This window comes from Cornus florida, unplaced genomic scaffold (assembly GCF_030987335.1).
Source record: "Cornus florida cultivar Cherokee Brave unplaced genomic scaffold, ASM3098733v1 CherokeeBrave_3.0.0_Hap2_Chr04, whole genome shotgun sequence".
In the NCBI taxonomy this organism is placed as follows: Eukaryota; Viridiplantae; Streptophyta; class Magnoliopsida; order Cornales; family Cornaceae; genus Cornus; species Cornus florida.
In genome coordinates this window covers 86,177,406-86,197,470 of record NW_026775574.1, presented here as the reverse complement: position 1 = coordinate 86,197,470, position 20,065 = coordinate 86,177,406, and the positions used below count along the sequence as shown (strand labels likewise).

Here is a 20,065-nt window from a genome sequence, read left to right as displayed (position 1 = left end):
AAGAAATGAAAGGTAAAATAGAAATGAGGGAGCAATAGGGTTGTAAACCCTACGAAACACTAGCCTTTAACGTCTCTAGCAAGACGTTGGGCTCTTTTAGTCTGGATCGAAAATCTTGTTGTGTATCCCCTCCTTGACGGGGTGAAAAGCACTTTGAATCCTACCCAATAAATTGTTCCCTAAAGAACTTGTAGGATTTAAATCAAAGGAGATTAACGGTCCTTTGTCCATGCAATTCTTGGGCTTCCATACCCTTTCAACACTAGCTTTGCACACATTTTTCTTTGAACTCTTTTTGGTAAGCAAACAATGGGAATATTTAACATCAAGCAAAGACTCAACTTTATCAAGTTCATTTTCAACATATTTTTCAACAACACAAACTTCTTCATGTTTACCCATTGAATTCGTGGTTGGGTTGAAAATGTTCAACTTCACTTTCATGTGGCCAAATGAGATTTTCATTATCCCCGTCCTACAATTGATGTTGGCATTTGCAGTTACCAAGAAAGGACAGCCAAGGATAATAAGAATTTGGCTCTTGGGATTCGGAACCAATTCTACGTCAATGACAACGAAATCAACGGGGAAGAAGAACTTATCAATCTTAATCAAAACATCCTCAATGATACCCCGGGGCTTTTTAATGGATCGGTTGGCAAGTTGCAAAACTACTGACGTCGGTTTTAAGTCTCCTAGGCCCAATGTAACATATACCGAGTATGAAAGAAGGTTAACACTTGCTCCAAAATCTAAAAGAGCCCGATTAATGACATGGTCACCAATGATGCAAGAAGTAGTAGGTGAACCGGGGTCCTTAAATTTTGGGAGAGTGTTATGTCGCAAAATAGAGCTTACTTGCTCGGTTAAGACCACTTTCTTTGGTGCTTGGCTTTTATTCTTCCTCTTTATGGCGTAAAGATCTTTCAAGAATTTGGCATAAGTTGAAATTTGTTTGATTGCATCCAAAAGTGGAAGATTAATCTTTACTTTCGTAAACACTTCAATTATTTCATTCACTTTGGTCTTTTGTTTTTTAAGAGAAATAGACCCTTTTAAGGTGTCCGGAAATGGAGCCTTTGGCTCAAAAACTTTTTCAAAATCTTTTTTTGAATCACTTTTAACACAAGAAGTTTCCGAATCATTGTTCAAATCATTTTTCACCACTTTCTCAACAAAATGATCATGCACATACAATAAAGGAGGAATAAAATGTGAAACGGGACAGGTGTCAACTTTTGGTTACACCGGTCCACTCTCTTCATTTTGGACACCAACTTGGTTGTCAACAATTTTTCCACTTCTCAAGGTCGTCACTGCATTAACATTTTCAATTGTATGACCTTCATTGGTTTCTACAACAAATTGTTGCTTTGGTGGGGTATTTAGAGGCGTCTTCCCTTTCTCTCTAGCATTCAAGGTACTAGCTATTTGCCCGACTTAGGTTTCTAGCTTAGCAATGGATTAAGAATAGGAATGAAGCAATTGAGTGTTTGCCTTTAGAGTACCCAAAGTGGTCAACATTTTCTCCTCAAAAGCGGGACTCTTAGAATTTCCTTGAGAATAAGATGATTGATTACGAAAATAAGAGTTAGAAAATTGGTTTCCATGTGATGATTGAAACGAAGATCTATAACCTTGGGAACCTTGGCTTTGCATTGGAGGTGGAACATACTTGCCTTAAAACCCACCTTGGGGAGGGTTTGAGCCTTCCCCTTGGCTTTTCCAAGAGAAATTTGTATGGTTCCTCCATCCAGAATTGTAATGTAAGCCATAGGGATTATTCCCTTGGTTGACAAATATAGCATTAACTTGTTCATGATGTTCACTTTGCACATGTCCATGTGGACAATTGGAAGTAGAATGTAAAACACTAGAACAAGTCATGCATGTTTCATTAGATGGATGACGAACATGATAAAAGAAGGATGACATTTGATTTGCCGAATTGTGGTTGACCAAAAATTGTTCAAATCTCTAAATTAAGGATTTCACCTTGGCTGCTATGTCATTAGAATTGTCAACTTGATATAAGCCAACATTCTTCCTTCCACCTAGAATTCTACCATTTTTAGAGGACAAAGATCTATGCATGGAATTTTTACTCATACTTTCATACAATTACCAAACATCATTTTCATGTTTATCAAGATAAGAACTACCCATAGATGCATCTACCATTCCTTTTTTATTATCCGGCAAACTTTCAAAGAAGTATTGGACTAATTGCCATTTAGGAATATTATGATGTAGACACTTCCTAAGCAAGTCATTACATCTTTCCCATGCCTTATGAAACAATTCCCCTTCCCCTTGAGAAAATTCACGAATGGAAGTTCTCATAGCATTGGTCTTCGATACCGGATAATACTTCTTCAAGAACTCTTGTTGCATTTCTACCCAAGAAATTATCGAAAAAGGCCTAAGATTGTTGAACCAATATTTTACTTTGTCTTTAAGGGTAAAAGGAAAAAGTTTGAGTCTTAACACTTCTTCTGGCATGTCCGTGTATTTCATGGTGGAACACACTTCAAGAAACTTATCCAAATGCTTATACGGTTCTTCATTTGGAAGTCCATGATAGTTAGGAAGAATTTAAATGGTTTGCGGTTTAATCTCATAGTGATGTGCTCTAAATGGGGGTAATTGAATGCATATCGGTGCATTGTGTTCATTTGAAACATAATGATCACACAAAGCAATGGGAGGATTCCCAACCGGTAGTGCTAAACAAACACCGTGATTAACTTGAACCATGGGGTGTTGTGGAGCAATAATTGGCTGAGGCATTCCCAATGGAATTTGGCCTTGTTGCTGTGATGGAATGAATGGTCTAGGCATGCCTATTGGTACACGGATGTTGTCATGATGCATATTAGGGTGGAGGATACCTTGTTGGTCTATGTGACTAAGGTCCTCCACATGGTCATCATTTTGCTCGTCCATTGATGAAATGGAGTGATGAGAACTACCTCTTTCCCTAGGATTACGAACAACTGATTCAAGATGGGAATTAAGTGGGACAAGGGTAGGATTTAATGACCTACGACCATACATGCACTAACAAAACGAATAACAAGTAATCAATCAAATAGCAATCACTTTGCCCCCACAACAAATCAATCAACAAACATCCTCCACATACATTGATCACATACTCCTATGCTTGAACAATATGCAAAGAAAAGTAAATTTACCACCACGCAGGCCAGCGATTTATCTAAGAATTTAAGAACTTGCCACCACGCGGGCCGACGATTTAACTAGAGATTGAGTTAAGAAATAGCTCACAAAGGTTCCTTAAGCACCTTCAATTCATTTTTCAATTTTTGCTTAGCTTGCAATTTTTAGATTTTAGCCTTTTATACTTAGCTTAGCTCCTTGCTTTTTAATTCTCCCTTGCTTGACTTCCTTTGCTCAATTCACCTAGCCAATCAAGAACAAATACAATAAGTAACTAAAAAGAAAATAAAATAAAAATATGATCAAAAGAGTACTAATTACTAATTGTTTCCAAAACACGGCGTTGCCAAATCAATCCCAGGCAACGGTGCCAAAACTTGGTGTGGTCGTGTCGTAACACCCCAAATTGCATATAAAAGTGTGGCTAAGTTTAAATTTATAAAGTGCCACTACTACCTCTAACTACTAATATAGCTAGGGTGAGTAGGGATCGTCCCAAGGAATCGAATGCGTGCTTGAAATGGAAACAAGGTCGGACTAATAGGTCGAGTGATCAAAAGGTGTTTTGATTGGTTAATTAAACTACAATATAAATAAATTCAATACAAGGCAATTAAAGTAAATAAAGGGTAGAGAACAAGAGATAGAGGTCTTGGGATCTGGAGGTCACCACTAAACATCACCATTCTAGATACTCAATGTGTAATGAATGAGGGGAAATATGTGTTGCAATACAAAGAGGTATTGATTGAATCAACAATCATATGTTGACTAATTAAGTATACATTGTCTAGACAACCTAATGAATAGCACAATATATCAAACTAAGTCATTATTCCTTCCTTTAAGCTCACAATCAACACACTAACAAGTTAGAGAATGATACTTCTTCCATTCATAAGTATGAAACATCAAACAACAAGTATGGATTGTCCTCATATCTATGAAAGTAAAGCAACTACACTACATTTAAGCTAAGGACATGAAAATTAAACTAATTAATCTAAGGTAGAGGCACAATCCATCAAGAAATGAGTATGAACCATCAAACAAATCATAAGAGTATTCTATTTAAGCATTTTGCTTTGACAATCTCTAGATTTATAGCATTAACACACATAGACATGCATCAATATCACAAAACCAAGAGATAAACACATTAACATCTATTCTAGCATACATAGACATATGAATAGAATGAAATGATCAATTAGAAGTATTAAACAACATAAATCATTATAAAAACAAGATTCATATATAAATCAAATATCAAGACAAGATTACAACACAAATCCCCTCAAAATACAAAACATCAAGGTCTAAAAGGCATACTTAGGGCTAACTCTAGCCCCAAGAAGATGTTTAGCCACTCATTGATGTAGTCATCTAACCTTCAAGGGCCATCTCTATAGTAAGAATGATCTTCTTCTTGATGGAAACCCTAGAAGAATAGAAGAACTTCCAAATAGTGTATGTCTCTCTAATCTCTAGCCTCATCTCCAAGATAATATATGATGATATGATATTCTATATGAGATATATGTAAAAATGGCTCAAAATCCTAATATAGGTAGCTCAAGTGTCACACCCAATGGTTAGGTCTCGTGCAGTAGGGTCCTCTTAATGATTGCACCATGAGCCATCTTTTAATGAGCTGGACTCTATTTTATTTCGGACTTGAGGAGGTTCGATCGATCGAATTCAGATGAGTTCGATTGAACTCTGGCCAGATCAATCGAAGTAAGGCCAGATCGATCAATCCTTGGCCGCGCCTTTTTGGAATAAGACAAATCTGAGATATTTTTGGGATATTTTGGGAAAAAGACAAAAGTGATAGGTGGGGATAAGATAAAGGAAGTTCGATCGATTTGAAGAAAGTTGGATCGATCGAAGATGAAAATTCTTAAAGATAAGGACAAAGGGTTTAATCCATCTTGGCAGGGCTAGATCGATCACTGTGAGATCGATCGAAAATATGTCTGATCGATCGAAGCTTGTTTTTTTCCACCACTTGCTTCCACTTTGCTCCATTCTTCCATTTAGCTTGAGATAGTTTCTTTTATGCTCTAATTTAGCTGAATTGACTTATTTTGGGGATAAGTACCTGAAAAGGGCAATAACATGAAATTAATCTAAAACGGGAAAATAAGATATATAAAAGTCCTAGAATACTCAAGCTTAAGAGGTTTAAATGCGCACTTTTCAACGCTCATCAATTAATATAAGGGACCACAATTGAAATATAACAACAAAAAGATAATATATAGGGTCCTAATCATATTTAGTGTTTGATGCAATCAAAAAAAAAAAAAACGACTTTTTACCTTTAAACTTTCAACAGTGAAGAACAAAGCATATAAAGCCACAATATAAAAGGGGTTGGTCGGCCATTCTGAAACACACAACAGAGACCTTCATAAATCATGTATAACAGTTAAATCGATCTTCATTTGATAGATTTAGGTTTTTGGGCAATAATGAACTTCCTAACTTATAGAAGTAAAAACAAAACAAACAAAACAAATTTGGGTAAAAAAAAATCAACAAACATAGGTTTTCATTTCTTTCTAAAACAATTTGTCATATCATTCCACATTTGTATAAAACACACTGATGATTATTTAGGGTTAAAAGAATTACTGATTGAATACCACTTCAAACTTCATATCCAGATCAACTGAGTAAAAAATGTTAAGTTACCCAGATTATTAAAGCTTGGTGCGAAGAAAAAGGCGCAAATGCAATGGTTGAGAGAATGATTGGCTTTGGTGGGTTATGGCAGAGGTGGGTTAGTATGAAGGGATGAGGCTGAATAAGGCTAGTGTTGTCGCTTGGTTATTGGTCATGGAGATTGTAATCTGCCACGTCATTAAGATAACCCAGCTAACTCAACATATGACCAATACTACACCGTTTTATTAAGGGCTAAATTGGTCATTTTCTATTTCCGATTAAGTCGCATGCCTCCAAGTATTTGACTGAGATATTGTCAAAAACCCTATAGACATGTCATAAAATTGACTGAACACAATACCCCATGTTGATATTTGTGGGAGCAAAAACCCCACCAATCAGGATATTACACCTGTGGCAGGAGATAAAGTAAAGCCCAAGCAGAATAATAACTAAATCGGCCCAGTTCAAAAAGAAGACCAGCCCAACAAAGCTAAGCCCGACCTACGTTATTGGGCGGGTCAAAAGCTTTCCTCACAAAAGTCTCACAAGGCCCAAATGGAGTTGTATTTCAACTAGCAAAAGGATAAATGAAAGTAAAAATCAAGGAAGACTTCTATGGCAAGGAAAGAGTTCAAAAAAGACTCTCTAAGGGTTAATCACTTGTACTGTTGAGACAAATACACGGGATTAAAGAAGGAATAATGATTTGTGGCTTTGAGGCGTGTAGTCACTTTCCTTAAGGTGTTATTTTTCCCCACTCTAATTGAGTTTGCTATCGGGTTCCATAGCAAAACACCTCCAGGATACAACAAAGCCGGAATCCGCTGTTAGCAATACAAAAGAATTCTCTTAAACACTCTGTTGAAACTGTTTTGAAACTATTGTAAGAATGACTGAATATAGAGTAGGAGATAATATATTAAGGATTATATTCTTATATCAAAACTAAATTAGCCACCCCTATTTATAAAGTATGTAGGGGTGTATACAACAGACATGACTCTTGGTGCAGAGGTTGTCACTTTTAGTTCCAATTCAAAAGTTATGTCTTTTCGTAAAAATTCAACAGGCATAACTGTTGGTACAAACTCAAGAGACGTGACTTTTGGTACATTCACTTAACTGCATTTCTCTCATTCCATATATTCATCTATATATATATTACAATATATTCAACAATCCCCCACTATATTGTAATATATAACTACTAGTCAAAATTACAGTAATATCATCACATATACAAGATGGTATCTCTCGATTTAAACCTTCAATTAGTGTAAGTACTTTAAAGTCTTAACGAAGAACAATGGTGGCCGCAGCTTAAACCAAGTCTCCTTAATGTTAAAATCTAAAATACCACACATGTGATCATATCCAGTTTCTATGAAATGTTCATAATTTATTTGGCACTATTATGGCCCTGTGCTCATCCTGGTTTCATGAACATTTATAAGAGTAAACCCAAATAACCCTTGTTAGAAGTGGCACCACTTCTTATGTTCATATAGGAGAAGTTCCACTATGTGTCCCTACTACTTTAGACATTTCACATTAGTTTGAACTTCTTTAAGAGTATACCATTCATCCTCAAAAAACGTAGCAGTCCGCACTGAACATCCTGGAAGGGGCATTGTACAATTGTTTTTCATTGTATGTACAATCACTTATCAGTAACTTGTTATTACCCATTAAACTTTGGACTAGTGGTATTCTAATACAAAGTCGGGTTACCATTACTGGTGATTTCAAGAAAAGGGTTGCAGCCCTCATTCCACTAGATGTAAATATTTCACTAGATTTTGATATTATTAAAATCTACTAAGTCATAACTTATAAAATATATTCTTTAATGTAATCGATTGACATACTTATTTGTCAAGCCAATATGTCTAGACATTTCATTATTCTTTAAATAGAACTAGCATAAACAAAGAAATAGAGGGCTCCAGTTGTGGCCACAACTTTATTATTATATTTTGATCATAATTCTCAGCCATTCAATCTTCTTTGTGTACCATTGTTTGTAACTCAAATAATGTAACATATACTTCTTTTTCTTAGAAGTCCAAGAGATATTCCTTTTCAATATTATACTTCTTTTTCTTAGAAGTCCAAGAGACATTCCTTTTCAAAAAAAAAAATTTATTGTCTCATAACTTTGCACAAGCATTCTTAAGCTTTGCAATTTTCATGCTCTAAGTTAGAGTACTAGTACTTCGCACAAATAATCAGACCTTTAATGTTTTACAAGCATGATAAATCTTGTAACTTTAAGAAGCTACACTTACCCCCACATTACAAAGTATCCATGTTACTCATATATCAATTATCTATCATGCATGACAAAATAATTTCATGCTTCTTAAGTGAATAAATCAACCAATAAATATATCATTCATATATAGCAGTGAGTAACAGAACTAGTAACCAATTTCACTAATAGGTGACTATCACACATATCCATTAATTAAATATTAACGGTTCATCAAACTCAACATAATATTATATGCACACAATTTTTTACACAAATAAAATGCGTGGAGTGAAGCATATATTCAAATTTGAGACAAACCCAAAATATAAAACGACGTACATAGTCACTGCAACTAGATTTTCTTATTATAAAGTCACGTATGGATTGGATCTCACTTAACCTTTAAAACTCTATCTGAACATAAAAATTTAATTAAAAATCAAATTCTAAAGATATTTGAAACATCACTTACCCTTACACACAAATTTGCAAAGAATATGTAACGACCTGAACCCGTGGGTCTGAACCGTTAAACGGGTCATTACCCGAACCCGAGGCGAGCTAAGGGCATAATCATCATTTCTTGTGTTCTAGATGGCATTTGATCCACTACAAGGCCCAAGGTACCCCAAGAATATAACTTAGAATAAGAAGGCAAAGTATTGGTCAAAGGGGAAAAGTTAGCCGGCTGATGGCCTTTGGTCGGCCGACTGACTGAAATAGTCAGTCGATCGAAACGATTCTCAAAGTTGCAAACTCTCGGGACTTTGCTACAGTGGCTCATCAGTCGACTGAATATAGGGTTCGGCCGGTTGATGAAGGAGTTTTGGTCGGTTGATGGTGAGGTTCAGCCGGTCGAAACAGTGTTTCTTAGGTCTTAACTCACTATAATGCCAAAATGAGCACTATCAGCCGGCTAACAGGCCCTGGGAAGCTGCTATCTGCAGCAAAAAAAAAAAAAAACAAAAAAAAACAAAAACAAAAACAAGAAACAAAAACCTAGGCTCGTTGTGAGCCAAACCTGATAAACACCTTAAGTCCGAGTTCATGGCAAACAATTTATACCATCCTTCCATCATAATCATCATCATAATTCAAATAGGAAATCCAAATACATTACATTCACAAGGATTACACAACATTATCATTTATACATTCCCCAATGATCATATACAAAATAAAGAATATAAATAAATTATGTGTTGCAAAATGATACATTTACAGTTAATACTTTACAAAATGGGGTCTAATTACAAAAAGTACAAAAGAAGTCAGTCCTCTAGTACAAGCTAAGGCTGTGGTGGATTGTCGTCCGCCACCTCTTTTCCCAAACTTAAAAAATGTTAAGATGAAGGGGTGAGCATAAGCTCAGTAGAAGGTGCCTAAGACACACCTCTTGTAACCCCGTAAATCCACGTAACGAATGGAAAATAAGGAAGCGGGGTCATGCCAGACCGGGGTAAACATAATAACAATAATCAACAGTCCAAGTCATAATAAATTATGTCATGCAATGGAATACAATGTCGTTCCCCGTTTTCAAAACATTTTCTGTCATCATTTCCAAACCGTTAGTGCAACTCATCCCATGGCAACTCCATGGTGGCACAAGAAGAGGATTGGTTAATTGTCCCTGACCCATGGCAACTCCATGGCATCATTTGGGGCTAGGTAACTCAACTACGCTACGGCGCTTTCCCCAGTCCCCTCAAGGCCATACTAACGCCACGGTCCCTAGGCAACTCTTAGGCGACCGGGTTTTCGCAAACTCTTTCAAAACTTTTTCCCAAAACCCATTTTTAGTTTCTTTCAAAACCAATTTCTCATTTCATTGCCCAATGCCATGTATGAATGCCCCATATAATTCAATATTGTGCAAATGGAGAAATTTCATGCTTTTCAAGTAAATAATCAACAATGGTCATGTTATATAAAATAATTCTCTAAGTATAATTCATGCTTTCAAATTCATAAATTCTAGCACTAAAGGCAACAAGGGCATAAAATTATCATCAATTTAACATACTTCATCATGATGAACCAAATAACACATAATCACATATTTGCACAACATATACATAATAATTGGATAAATATTCACAAATTTAGCATGATAAATCACAAATTCTAGAGAAAATGACTCACAAGAACCAAAGAGATTGTGGATTAAGAACCCCTACCTCAAAAGGAAGCAAAACCCCCAAAATCCCCAAATCCAAACCCTAAAATTCAAAATTCCAAGGTGCACCAAATGGGGTTTGGCTCCGATCAAATTGTAGATCTCGTCGAGCTCTTCAATTTGCCTCAAATGGCATCAAAAATCTCTCAATGGTTTGAGAGAAAACAAGATTTGAAGCTTTAAGGGAAAAGAAAAAGAAAAAGAATGAGAGAGAGAGAGAGAGAGAGAGAGAGAGAGAGAGAAAGAAAAAAGAAAAGTGAGGCCAAAAATTAGCCTTTTGGCCTTTTTCTAAAAATAAAAATGTGGGTCCCACCTTTTAATACAAATTTTCTTTTTAACTTTAATTTCCACCACATACACACACACACACACACACACACACATATATATATACATATTAATTCACAACCTCATAAAACACATTAAATAAAAATGAATGCGATGCAAATGGACCCAACCATAACCCTCGTACACAACAATTCCAGTAGTGGGTCCCACATGGGACTTTCCGGTCCAAAAAACGGAAAAATGCCAAAATGGCAACCGTTGCATTTCTAGGAGTCTTGAACTCAAAAAAATGCCTCAACTCTCGGACACACCCGGCACACCCCACAGTGTCCAGCACGCAAAACGAAAAAAGATGAAAATACCCTCAAGGAAAAAAAAAATTCCAAAAAAATAAAAATGGCGAAAATCATAAACATTAAAGAATATATATGCCGCCAAAAATTTCTTTCTTATAAATAACACCTTAAGATTGTTGAGACAAATACACGAGATTAAAGAAGGAAGAATGATTTATGGCTTTGAGGCGTGTAGTCACTTTCCTTAAGGTGTTATTTGCCCCCACTCTAATTAAGTTTGCTATCGGGTTCCATAGCAAAACATCTCCAGGATACAACAAAGCCGGAATCCGCCGTTAGCAATATAGAAGAATTCCCTTAAACACTCTGTTAATACTATTATAAGAATGGCTGAATATAGAGTAGGAGAGAATATATTAAAGATTATATTCTTATATCAAATTTGAATTAGCCACCCCTATTTATAAAATACGTAGGGGTGTATACAACAGACATGACTCTTAGTGCAGAGGTTGTTACTTTTAGTTCCAATTCAAAAGTTGTCTCTTCGTAGAAATCCAACAAGCATAACTGTTGATACAAACTCAAAAGACTTGACTTTTGGTACATTCACTTAACTGCCTTTCTCTCACTCCATATATTCATCCATATATACATATATATACATATATATATATTACAATATATTCAACATCAACGCACGCGTGCCCAGGCGCGCAGCGCACATGGGCTCACAAAGGGGTATCAGCGCGGGCATGCATGGCTTGGCATGCTGTGCACTCAGAGACATTTATATGTAAGTTCAAACTTGTGGGCTTGACTTAATGTGGCTCGTGGACCATGGCTAAGGCCATGGCACCGACATATCACTTGGTAGGCAGCAGGTGTGTTTATTAAGGAAGAATCCAATCAAAAGGAGGCATGGGGAGCAGTTGAGATATGTTGTATGGCTTATGTTCAGTTGTTCCATATATGTCTTATGGCATATATTCGGTTGTGATAGGTTATACAGATATGTTGTATTGCTTATGGCAGTTATTGGGCAGTTCCTAACAGTTGGGGGTTGTTCAACTGAGTATATGTATCTAATGTCAGACACATATAAGCTGTTGAGAGAGGAAATTGCTATGCTGAGTTGGACTAGATTGATTAGGTCATTTAGCTAAAAAGTTGGGCATGTCAACCTTATCTGTATGTATCTATAGACAGATACATACATACCAGTTATGGGCAGTTTTCTAGAGGGCCTATATATTGGGATGCAGGAGGCATGGTTTAGGCAGTGAGACATAGAGTGTGTATTCATAGCCTTGGTTCCTTATACGAATTTGGGTTCCTTTATAGTATGTTTAATGTGAGCCAAGGTTGAGGCTTGTTCCTGTAAAGTGTGTGTGCCTTCTTTATATTTCTGTATTGTGTGTGTTATGTTGTGTGTTGGCTGAGACTTGGTGGCCCCAAGTGTCATTACAAAGGCAAAAATTTGTGGTGTGATTTGACCTGTAACAATTGGTATAAGGCAGAAGCCTAGTAAAAATTCAATTCATTCTCCACTCATGTTCTTAGTGTACTCTCTCACTCACTTACATCCCTCTAAGTTAATGTTCAAATCAAATTTAATTAATAGATATTAATTAAACAATTCAAGACTCAAAAGTAAATATAAAGTTAAAACACAATTAACACGTTTTAACACCAAATTCTGCCAATACAATTACTAAGTTTATCACGTTACATAGTAAGTACGCTAGCAAGAGAACTCGGAGTCGCGACAGCAAGTAGAGGAAATTTTTTGTGGATAGTTATACCAGGGGCTTCAGCTATGTCAAAACCCTCTTCTCTTGCTCCACCTGGCAATGCAACATCAAACTTATCCACAAGATTTGCTAATGCAAGCTCATAGACAGATATGGCAAATTGAACGCCCGGACAACCCTTCCGGCCAGCTCCAAATGGAATCAACTTGAAGTCATGCCCCCTGAAATCTATAGAAGTATTCAAGAACCTCTCTGGCCAGAAACCTTCAGCTTCTTCCCACAACAATGGTTCTCTCCCAATTGCCCAAGCATTGATAATCACTTGTGTGCCAGCTGCAATGTCGCAACCCATTACTTTGACATCTTAAGTTGATTCCCTGGGAACTAGTAATGGGATCGGAGGATGTAACCGCATAGACTCCTTGATCACCGCTTTCAAGTAGTGCATTTTCTCTAGATCGTCCTTGTTTATGTCCTCTTTGCCTTTGGCTATTTCTCGCACCTCATTCTGCAGTTTCTTCATGACTTTTGGATGTCTTAGTAGTTCTGTCATTATCCATTCTAGTGCTGTGTATGTAGTATCAGTTCCAGCTGCAAAAATATCCTACAAGAAACAAAAGAAAGATAACCAATATGCATGAGAGTAAATAAGTCGGTATAGTTCTTTGAATGAGAGTAATTACAAAAAGTAATTTCTTTTTGCAGGCTGTACAAATTGGCTAGACTCTTTGCCAAAGCTTCAACTATGCAAGAACAACATTTCAATATTGGAAACTCCGTCTTTTTAACTTTTTATAAATTTGTTTATACCTTCCATAAGTTTATGCCATTGGAAACTCATCCTATTTAACTTGTCAAACTACCATAAACCATAGAAAATGTCAATTGAGTAGTTCTGCAATTTAAGCCCTTCATCAATTACTATCATGTTCATTACATGTTATCGATCATTAATAGAGCCTGAGGCCCACAATTAATGGAGTCAAGTATTCATGAGAAGAGCAATTCATAAATTGGTGGGTGCCAAAAGGATTTAAATATTGAATGGTACACAAGGCTAAGCTATTAAAGTTTCCAGTTCGAACAGCGTCATCACCGTGATAATAAAAATTTAAAAGTTCTTTGGACCAAAATAAGGCCACAGGTAAGAGGCCGTGTAGAAGGTTATTAACAATAGTAATGATTATCGCAACTACGTTAACATCACTGATTGAACTGATTCATCAATTCTTCAAGTGATCAAGTAAATTTTAAGGAGAGAGGTAGGCACCTTACATGTTAAAAATAAATTAATGCCATGCATGTTCATTGTGCATTTGGGTTTATTCATGTATTGTTATTGTATATGTATCAAGAGGGTACATGTATCAAGTGTGTACATGTATCAAGTGAGTGCCTGTATCATGTGAGTGCATGCATCATATGCGTGGTTGAGAATTGTCTTGAAAAATTCAAAGGTCTATGGGAGAATAGTATATATAGTGTAAGGAATTTGTTGTTAAGATATATCAACACAATAAAGAATTTAATACAATACAATATTTGTTTCTCTCCTCTCTTCACTTCTTAACACTTTGATAAGATGGCCACTTTGCCTTTCAACAAGCTTTTGAAATTTTTTGAAAATAGAGAACACATCTGATTTTTGTCTCATGAAATAAATCCATGTTATTCTTGAAAAATCATCAACGAAAAAAATAAAATACTTGTTACCAACATGAGTTGGTGTTGTCATCGGTCCACACACAACGGTATGAACAAGCTCCAATGGTGTTTCAGCCCTCCATGCCTTCTCTTTCGGAAATGACTCTCGGTGATGTTTGCCAAGAGCACAACCTTCACAAACTTCTTTAACTTCTTGTATTGTTGGCAGCCCATACACCATGCTATTTTGTTGTAAATTCTTTAAGCTTTAGAAATTCAAATTGCCAAGTCTCCTATGCCAAAGCCAAGACTCATCAACAACATCCATCTTCAAGGCCATATTTTTTTAACATGAAAAAAGTGGAAGGAAAGCATCTATTTTTCCCCATCTTGATTTTTGCCACAATATGATTTTGTCCTCCCTTGTCATAAATTTTGCAAGAGTTCTCATCAAAATGAATGGAGTACCTATGCTCTACAAGCTGTCCAACACTTAACAAATTTTGCTCCAAATCTGGAACAAGTAACACATCCCGAATATGCTTTCTTCCTTTTTTTTTGTCTCTATGGCAATAGTACCTTTTCCCTTTGCTTAGACCAAGGCACCGTTTCCCATCCTCACTTGAGAATTGGATGAAGAATCAATCTCCAAGAATATGTTTTTATCTCTGGTCATGTGGTTACTACACCCACTATCAAGAAATCACACATCATCCTTTTGTTCCGATGTCGAGTGACAAGCATAAAACATGCTCACTTCACCTTCTTGCTCTTTGAAAAAATTAGCTTGCTGATTTGTTTTCAACCGGCAATCTTTTTGAACATGTCCAAATTTCTTGCAATTGAAACATTGAGATTTTCCTCGAAACCAACAATCTTTGTCAATATGTCTACTTCTCTTGCAAATTCCACAATTTTGTTGAGTGGACTCTATATTTCCACTTTTCTCAAAATTATTTCTTCCTCTTCCGTGTCTTCCACCTCTAAAAGATTCACCTTTGGATTGATCAAAACTTGATGGGTATTTTTCTTGATTTTTGGAACTAACATTGAGCTTGGATTGAAAAGCACTTTCAATTGTCTTTTCGGAGCGCCTACTCAACCTTTGCTCAAATACTTTTATGGAACCCATCAATTCTTCAACACTCAAGTTTTCAAGTTCTTTAGTCTCTTCAATAACAGCAACAATAGAGTCATATTTTTCTGGCAAACTAATTAGAATTTTTTCAACAATTCTTTGATTAGAAATATCTTCCCCATAAGTCTTCATTTGATTTACCACCTCCATAAGTTTAGAAAAATAATCTTTCAACAATTCCATTTCTTTCATTTTCATATTTTCAAAATCTCTTCTCAAAGATTTGAGTTTTACAGTTCTTACCTTTGTGCTGCCTCTATACTCCTTCTCGAGGATATCCCATGCCTCATTTGCTTTAGAAGCATTGATAATTCTGAAAAATATTGTATCAGTAACTCCTCGTTGAATCAAGCCTAAAGCTTTTGCATCTTTCTTCTTATGATATTTCAATTATTGTCTTTGGGCATTCGTCAAAGTTGTTGTATCCTCCGGCTCATCATACTCATCTTTAACATAATCCCATAAATCATATGAGAGAAAAATGGTCTTCACCTTCACATACCAAAAATCATAATTTTCCCCACCAAAAATGGGAAGTGCTGATTGATGAGCACCTTGGTTTTGATTGCCTGTAGTCGCCATTACAATCGATCTTCTTCGGGTTTTGTTTTCCCGTCAATAAGCTTCATGCCCAGTTTGCTCTTGATCGAAATCAAGCTCTGATACCACTTATGTATACGGCTGTTTACTTGATGAATAAGAGTCCAACAAAAGTGGTGGAGAATAAAACTTCATTTGAAGCATGGAGTGGAAGGATGCCATCATTAAACGACTTGAAAGTTTTTTGGTGTATTTGTTTTGTTTATGTTCCAAGAGAAGTGAGGCACAAACTTGATGAAGCTAGTGAAAAATGCATCTTTGTGGGTTATAGCTCAAAATCAAAGGGTTGTAGACTCTTTAATTTGAAGAAGAATAAATTGATTATTTGTAGAGATGTTCTCTTTAATGAGAAGGCTGCTTGGGATTGGAAAGAGAAGAAAGTTCAAGATCAAATTCCCATTTTCAATGAAGAATCAGGAAATCAAGAAAGTGAAAATGAAGATTTTCTTGAAGTTCCACAAGAAATGTCTCTCGTATCTAGCTTACAATCAATCCTAACTTCTCCATCAAACTCAAATTCCTCATCTCCAAGTTCAACTCCAAGAAGAATGAAAAGTCTTAATGATGTGTATGCAAGTTGCAATTTTTGTGTTGTTGAACCGAAGAACTTTGAAGAAACAATTAAACAAAAGGCATGGAAGAAAGCTATGGAAGATGAAATTTATGTGATTAAGAAGAACAAGACTTGGGAGTTAGTAAAGAAGCCAGAAGACAAAGATGTGATTGGTATGAAATGGATTTTTAAAATAAAATTCAATCCGGATGGCTCCATTCAAAAGAACAAAGCAAGAAACGGTGGCGCAATCTTCTGCCGAGGCTGAGTATATTTCAGCATCATTGGCAGCGTCACAAGCATTATGGCTAAGGAGAATTTTTGAAGATCAAGTTGCAGACATTTTTACCAAATCATTTCCAAGAGATAAGTTTGAATACTTTAGAGAGTTGTTGGGTGTCACAACATGGCATTAAGGGAGATGTGTTAAAAATAAATTAATGCCATGCATGTTCATTGTGCATTTAGATTTATTCATGTATTGTTATTGTACATGTATTAAGAGGGTACATGTATCAAGTATGTACATGTATCAAGTGAGTGCATGTATCATGTGAGTGCATGCATCAATATTTGTTTCTCTCCTCTTTTCAGTTAGAAATTATTTAGTTGGTTGAAACTATAGCCAACATTACCAAGATGAATTGCCTAAGACATGTTTTGTTTTCTTTCTTTCTTTGTGTTTGTCTTTGGGCTGCCTTTTGGTAGCCTGTGCTGTTGTTTGTTTTTTTTCTTCAGGTTGAATAAAATTGACTTACCCAAAAAAAAAAAAAAAAAAAAAAAAAAAAAAAAAAAAAAAAAAGTGAAGAGAAAAGTCATCCATGTTCTCTCTGTGAATTTCAAACAAGATGTCCACAAAGTTCTGCTGTTTTTCATCTTGATCAAAAGTACTCCCACCACTATTGGTCTCTTTTTTCTTACTATCCATATGATCTTCAATCATACCCTCCAAGAATTCATCGAGCTCTTTAACAACTTTCTCCACTTTAGCATCCAAACCTTTGATTTGATTCAACCACACAAGCCAAGGGATAAAGTACCCCACATTGAAAACACCCATTAGTTCCCCAATATCCATCAAAATCTCCTTAAACTTTCTCCCAGTTTTTGAGCTTCCACTGTACTTCCTTCTAAGGTTGTTAAAATCGGGATTCTACCTACAATCGTTTTGGATTCTGTAGAATCAGAATCGTAGAATCGAATTGTAAATCGTAAGATTCTACCAAATTAATAAAAATACAACTCAAACTAACTTTCTCAATAAAAATTATTTTCAAAATAAATAAAAAATGAGCCAAAAACACAAATATATATACATATATATATAAATAAGTTCATATAAAATTATCAACAGATTCTTTTTAAAATTTACAATAGATTCTTTTAAAATTTAATTTATTTATTTAATTTTTTATATGAAAGACATATTTTATATAAATGTAAATATTACATTGGGCTTTAAAAACTTAAAGTTTGCAAAGCCCATTTGGCCCAGCTGTACAATAGAACAAATAGAGCACAAGAAAAGTAAAAGGCCCAAGACCAATCTTTTTTAAGCAAGTGTAACCTAGGTCAATTTGCCATCTGAAGAGAGCGACATTCCCCAACGGCAGATGAAGAGAGCAAAATTTCCCTTTTGCAATTCCCCGGCGGCTGCTCCTCTCATCTTTTTTAGGTAAGCTCTCCTAGCCTTTTGTTCCCTCTTTCCTCCTCCTCTGCTTCTTCTTCACCAAAACCCTAGCATTCTTTTTGCCCTTTGCATCTCATCTCTTCTCGGAGCTGTGCTGGAGGCCGCGAAAGTGAAGGAATTGTTGCACTGTGGTAATCGATTTAGGGTTTCATCACAATTCTTAAACCCAAAACAAGACCACAATCATGGATAATTCAGAATCGTTGGGATCGTTTGTAATTGTACGATTCCACGATTCTACGTACGATTCTGGCAATTCAACTCACGATTCTGCACAAGCCACGATTTTTCTGCTATTCGAATCGATTTAGACATGTTGGATCGCAAAATCGCACGATTCTACGAGTCAGAATCGCGATTTTAACAACCATGCTTCATCCCCAAGGCTACGCGACACACTACATCATTCGTAAGTGAAATAAACATTTCACTCAAATTCACATGTGAAGAAGAAGAAGAAGAAGCCTGTTTGATCTTCTTGATCAAAAGGGCTGTTTCTTCTTCTCTCACTCTATGGAAAGACTGAACCCTCCTATTACTTAAAAGGTTAAGCACACAAATGCTTTTTACTTGCCTCCAATACTCTCCATAAGGAGTGAACGCGACGTCCTTATCATAGAAAACTCTACTGGCAATGCTTGATTAAGTCTAGTTGAGAAGATGAGATCATGGGTTTTCATGATCTCGCGAGCTGCATCAGCAGAGGAGACGATTAGAACTGGCTTGCTGCCGAAGTGAAGTAGCATGAGTGGGCCATATTGTTGAGCTAATGATCGGAGGGAGCGACGAGGGAACACACCAAGTTGGTGGAGGTTTCCAACAATTGGGAGTTTTGGTGGAGAAGGTGGCAGATTTCTTTGGGTTTTTGCAGTGGACAACCATTTGAAAAGGAATATGCAGAAGAACAATGGAGGGAGAGAGTAAAGTAGAATATGCAATAAGCACACCATAACTCGTTGGTCTGAAGAGCTGATTGTGAAGGATCTTCGTAAGAAGAAGGCAGCTAATCTACTCAGGGTGTATAGTTTCTACTTCTTCTGGAGAAACTAAATAGGCCTATGTTTATCTTCGCTAGCTTGAGTGAAGTTTGCATTCGGCGAGAAGACAAATTTAGCAAAATGTAACGGTAAGAAGTCAAGTAAAGACAATGGTGATGCACGTGAAGGATGATACTAGAAGAAAAAATAAGCCCAAACAAACAAAATCTTAGAAGCTAAAGAACACAAAACTTTTGAGAACTATCCATAACAACCTTTGTCTAAACTATTCAAGACAAATTTACAAGTAGACGTATCAGGCGAGAAACTCTTAAAATTAAATTGTAAAGCGGTGCTTCTTTATGTCTTTTGGGTTTTCTGTGTCTATTAACCCTATGCATGTATATCAAGTGTTTGGCTGTTAATTGCCTTGAAAATATTTTATATTTTTTGGAAATAACAAGTAGACAAATCTACAAGTAGACAAATCTTGTTGATTTTTGGGAGAACAGAATACATCATTCAATGGTCTTGTAAAATAAACACATTCAATAAATCAACAAGATTATTATGTTCTATTTTCATCATCTTCTTCTCTCTATACCAAAAAAAATCCCTATGGTTGGTTGAAATTATAGCCTACATAAGTGGTATCAGAGTTTGGTAGTTGATTTCAATATGGTTGGTTGAAATTATAGCCAACATAAGTGTTAACAGAGTTTGATAGTTGATTTGGATTCTATTAACAAGTTGAGTGTGAAGATTATTGACAAAAAAATAAACCCCATGGAAGATCGACGGCAATGGCGACCACAAGCAAATAAAATTAAGGA

The 20,065-nt window shown here is 36.0% G+C and overlaps 1 pseudogene; it reads right to left on the bottom strand.

Moving 5' to 3' along the window:
- Positions 1–9,021: 9,021 nt before the first annotated feature.
- On the bottom strand, positions 9,022–19,205 carry LOC132305269 (cytochrome P450 736A117-like; annotated as a pseudogene).
- Between the last annotated feature and the right edge of the window lie 860 nt (positions 19,206–20,065).